Source organism: Palaemon carinicauda, chromosome 14, assembly GCF_036898095.1.
Source record: "Palaemon carinicauda isolate YSFRI2023 chromosome 14, ASM3689809v2, whole genome shotgun sequence".
Classification (NCBI taxonomy): Eukaryota; Metazoa; Arthropoda; class Malacostraca; order Decapoda; family Palaemonidae; genus Palaemon; species Palaemon carinicauda.
The window spans coordinates 119,087,590-119,093,647 of record NC_090738.1 but is presented as its reverse complement, the minus strand read 5'-3'; positions in this window follow the sequence as shown (position 1 = coordinate 119,093,647).

Sequence of the window (6,058 nt, the reverse complement as noted above, 5' to 3'; positions counted from 1 at the left end):
AGAGAGAGAGAGAGAGAGAGAGAGAGAGAGAGAGAGAGAGAGAGAGAGAGTCATTCCTTATAAATCCTCAAAGATGCCCTCCCAAATTGATGCCATACAATTCCTAACGAAGAAAAAAAGAAGCTTTCTCATCAAGGTAACAAGGTGCAACCATCCAGCAAATTTCTGCATAATGGAATGTGTATATTCTAGCCATGGAATCGGTCCATCTTAGGCCTACCACCAAATTGCCTCACACTCACGGGTGGCCGTAAGAGCTACGATCTTAAAGCTTTGTGTTGGTTCGTCACGTTCATTCCACTACCTTGTACTACCGTGTATAGATTTCTTACACGCTCAGGCAGGTTCTAGTTTGTCAATGTTTCTTTTTCTGGCAAGGAGAACAGGTACTTATCTAACCGTTGTTTGCGACTTGTAGAATTATCTATTGATTATTGTGATTCTTCTTTACTTTCTATGTTTTAATTTTGGTTGCACCATTAACCTATTTTATATTTTCTTTATTATTTTTTATTTGGTAGTTTTTTTACCCATATTATTGATTTTGAGCTTGCTATGAAATAATAATAATAATAATAATAATAATAATAATAATAATAATAATAATAATAATAATAATAATAATTTCGATAATTTTTCAAAAGTTCGTGTCACGATAGTAATTAGCGATATTAAACTAACATAAGTCAGCTAAATCAATTAAAAATGGGGATTGATTAATTTTTTGTCAATGATCATGTTAAGGACCTTCCAAATTCTTGATGTTAAAAAGAATCGAGTTGTTATTCCTTTAAAACAAGGATATTTTGTGGAAGAAAAATTACCATGCACATTAACTTATATGAACACATATCATTGCTAAAAATTTTCCAAGATAAAGGACTTTAAGGAAGGCTAATTTACAAAGAGATGTAGTCGAGATAAAAAAGAATTACTGAACGGAATTTGGCAAGCACCCAGAGAAAGGTGAATAAATCTCGGGGATTTTCACATACAAATCAAGTAAATTTACCTATTATTCAAAAAAAAATTACATAAAATAGCACAAAAGACAAATTGCAAACTTTCACAGATATAAATGAACATATGTCATAAATGAGAGAAAATAACAAATCAACGTCAGACCAAGAATGACTGTTCCATTATTGATATTTATAAGAATGTTAGAATAATAATCCAAAAGGCATTTAATATTATTGCTAAAACTTTGCCAAGATAAAGGACTTCAGGGACGGCTCATTTACTTATGGAAGTTAAGTGTGTGTGTGTATATATGTTTAGATGTACCTCAGGTAAGATTTTACATTTAAATCTGCGAGTATAGATTTTCTGTATTCAAAATACATAAATAAAATTAAAGTTGTTCTCACTTAATCACTTAATAGGAAAAAAAAAGTAAAAAAGAACAATAGAAAAACATCAACTACAAACGGTACAGTATGTAAAAGTCTACGGTATTTCATCTGCGTTGATGGAGACCAATAGGAAGATTAGTATTTCAGATTATGGTTCTTTTTCTCATGGTTAGCCATTTTGCATAATATAAAATGAAGTTGCAAGAATGAATAATAGATTGGTTGATTTATTGAATAAGGAAGAGAATATATATTTATCGTATGAAAATACACCTATGAGAGAGAGAGAGAGAGAGAGAGAGAGAGAGAGAGAGAGAGAGGGGGGGGGGGTTAGTACACAATTCCGTGTGGAATGAAAACCTATTTATTTCTGATCAAAAAGTAAGGTGCACTATCCAACCCTTCTTTTCACATAATGGATGTATATATGCTAGTCGTGGAAGCGGTCCACACCAGCCTCACCGACAAGTTACGCCATACTCACTGATGGGTGTTAGTGCCATTTTCTTAAACCTTATGCTGTGTTATGGCCTTCGTATCATTGTCTTTTACAACCTTATTTGCTCGCGCATATTTCAATTTAACGATTTTTTTCTGGCAAGGAAAACAGGTTACTTGGTACTGGCCGTACTTCTTAATCTTATAATTGTATTTTTTACTTGTCATGTTTATACTTTGGTTATGTGTTCTATTCATATCGCGGACTTTTGGCTTAAGCAATAATAATAATAATAATAATAATAATAATAATAATAATAATAATAATAATAATAATAATAATAATAATAATAATAATAATAATAATACATTCGGTAATCTTTACAAATTCGTCTTCAACCGATATAATAATTTATTATAAGCCGAAGTTTTTTAGAACTACATAGTTAAGTCACTATCACAATAACACAAGAATATTTAATGCGAGCAAAACTATGATACATATCTTAGAAGTTTAAATTATTATCTTTATGACTTCTAAAATAATTGCAGAACTTCAGCAGGCAAGATTCAATTCCCGATATAGGTCACACACATTAATATATATACAGTATATACATACATACATATATATATATATATATATATATATATGGAGAGAAAAGAACTTTCTGTGTGAACTTCAGATCGAACACCCATCCCTGTACAATTCACATTCTATATTAGTCAAATGCACATCCGAATTTGCAAGTATCAACGTCATTTGACCAAAAATATATTTCTGCATTGATAAACTGATCAAGTACAATACTACAATGCTGGTCTGAAAAAGTCTACGGTAGTTAATCTCCGTTAATGAAGATCAATGAGAGACTAGAATTTCAAATTTCTGGTTTTCTCATCATAGTTACTCGCTTTGCTTATATAAAAATAAATAGCAAAAAAAAAGTATATATCATTATTAGAGAGAGAGAGAGAGAGAGAGAGAGAGAGAGAGAGAGAGAGAGAGAGAGAGATTGTATCAGCTATTATTAATATGATACACAAAGATACATTTTATTACTAAGTACGAAAACCACTTCATTAAAACTTATATAATTGTGTCATTAGGACGCAAATACTTGGCAAACTTCATAAGTTCATGATATAAGACCTAAACTTCATTACATCATTCTTGAAATGTACAGTACTTGATAACTAATCTAAGCAGAAAAAGTAACGCGTACATACTTTTATATATACTGTACATGTATATTTATATCATATACTGTATATACAATATATATATATATATATATATATATATATATTTGTGTGTGTGCCTGTGTGGTTAATTTTTCCATGTTAGGATATACTAGGCGAATTGACTAAATAGTAAAATACGAATATAATTTTGATGAAGTTACAGCACAGTATCACAATACAATGGAGGCTGTTCAACTATTTCTTAGAAATTACTAATGAATGGTCATGATATTTAGTGTTGCACAGACGAATGTAATCACCGTTGGAAATAAGGTTTAAGTTTATAAGTAATTCAGATAAAGAAAAACTATTTCCTGAGAGTTCTACTAGAATTGCTCCCTTTCTCCCCACTATTCATTATAACTTTCCATACCTACTAATATTATAATCATAAAATGAGAGAGAGAGAGAGAGAGAGAGAGAGAGAGAGAGAGAGAGAGAGAGAGAGAGAGAGAGAGAGAGAGAGAGAGAGAGAGAGAGAGAGAGTCGCATTGATGTGTTTAATTGATACCACGGTATAATTATTGACTGTTAAAATGTAAGTGGAAAAAAAAAATCGTACTGCGAGGTCTTTAAAAAAAATCTCCAACTTGGCTTGATTTCCTTTGTGAGGACCAAATTGGAAAAAATCATTTAAACAAATTCGTCCAATGTTTTTTCTCAAGTAAATGGCATGGTACTATAATATATCACATACATACATATATACAGTATATACACACACATAGACAAACAAACACATATTTATATGTATATATATGTATATATGTGTGTATAAATATATATATATATATATATATATATATAGTATATATAAGGAGGGTAGAGAGGGATAGATAGATTAAGAGGCTGTAACAAACACAGGAGCATAATAAGGCATATAGAGTTGAACATAAGCTAATCATAAGGTTGATATGCGTCATATTTTCAAAAGGCGAAGAGAGAGAGAGAGAGAGAGAGAGAGAGAGAGAGAGAGAGAGAGAGATTGAGATTTAGGTAAACATTGGAAAAACCGCTGGCCAACCACGTACCGAGGTTTGTTTTTCGTCTAGCGAAAATGATCAAGAGAATAACCAAATATATCACAATAGGAGCATAGTAAAGTCACAATTGGATTGATAATCTTCAAAATCTCCATGAAAATATATAATGGTTATTCTAAGGTATTATAAAAGTTGGAAATGCGAATTGTTGCTTCTTTCCTTTGCCATAGTAAAAAATGAAACAAACAGACGAATCGACCGACTCTAAGTCTACGGCATTTACTTACCACATTTAAAAAAGAATCTGGTAAATACACATATTGAGAGAGAGAGAGAGAGAGAGAGAGAGAGAGAGAGAGAGAGAAATAAGGGTTTGCAATAATTAAGTAATACCTGGAATGAGTAATAACTGAAATAAAAATCTTTTTGACAACCAGATTATTTTAAGTAAGCTTCTATGGTAGTTCCCTTTTATTACTAGATAAAGTACACTGAAAAGTTATTATAATTGAATCCTATCACCTTTTAATCTTAGATGAATGGCATGCTTCTTTAATAGAGTGCAACGGAGCAAGGTTAATTATGGGGGCCAATAGAAGCGACTGCTTAATACGAGTGAAGAAAATGAAAGATGGTTAGATGAGAGAAGATCTGAATTCAAGAATAGTTAAAGCTTAACTATAGATCGAAAGGTTTTGAAGTGGTTTGGTCATCTTCAGAGAAAATTACGAGAGAGAGAGAGAGAGAGAGAGAGAGAGAGAGAGAGAGAGAGAGAGAGAGAGTATACAAGGAAGGACGAGATGTAAATTGGGAAGGCTACATGTTTTGGAATAAGAGCTTAAGTTCGAGTCCTGCTCAAACTCGTTAGTTCCTTTGGTCGCTGCAACCTCACCGTCCTTGTGAGCTAAGGATAGGGGATTTGGGCAAGCCAATAGGTCTATCTGCTGAGTCATTGCCAGCTATTTCCTAGCCCTCATTGGTCCTAGCTTGGTTGAAGATGGGGCTTGGAGGCTGATCATGTGTACTATGGCCAGTCTCTAAGGCATTGTCCTGTTTGATAGGGCAATATCACTGTCCCTCTCCTCTGCCATACATGAACGGTTTTTAATCCTTTAAACAAGTATTTAAATGAATAGGGGGAAGGCGAATCGCGTATAGTTAAGAGAAAGATGTTGTGAAAGTTATTAACGATGTGAGTTAATGTGGACATCCCCCTCGCAAACTTTTCGAAGGTACCGTCACTCAATGTGAACAAAAGGCTGAGCGCTAGAGAATGTCTAGTAAGTCAGTGGATCGTTCTCAGTCAACTATCCAGCAGTGCACCAAGTTACAAATGGATGTAAACATTGGTGTGTCAGGAATAACAACATGGGGCTAACAACCCCATTCTATGAAAACTTCCTGACATACTGACAGGCTGTACCATTCTGGTCACATCCTCTTAAAAGGGGGATTGAGGTGTATTATACATACCTATGTAAACTTAAGTGTAAGTGTGTGTGTGTATATATATATATATATATATATATATATATATATTTATATATATATAATATATATATATATATATATATATATTATATGTATACACAAACACATATATACACACACACACACACACATATATATATAATATATATATATATATATATATATATAATATGCAGTATATCATAATCCTCATATCCTCCTACGCCTATTGAAGCAAAGGTTCTCAGATTTCGCCAGTCGTCTCTATCTTGAAATTTTAATTCAATACTTCTCCATTCATCATCTCCTACTTCGCGTTTCATAGACCTCAGTCATGTAGGAATGGGTCTTCCAACTCTTCTAGTGCCTTGTGGAGCCCAGCTGAACGTTTGGTGAACTAATCTCTCTCGGGGAGTGCGAAGAGCATGCCCAAACCATCTCCATCTACCCCTCATCATGATCCCATCCACATATGGCTCTCGAGTAATCTCTCTTATAGTTTCATTTCTAATCCTGTCCTGCCATTCAACTCCCCATATCCTTCGGAGGGTTTGTTCTCAAATCTAC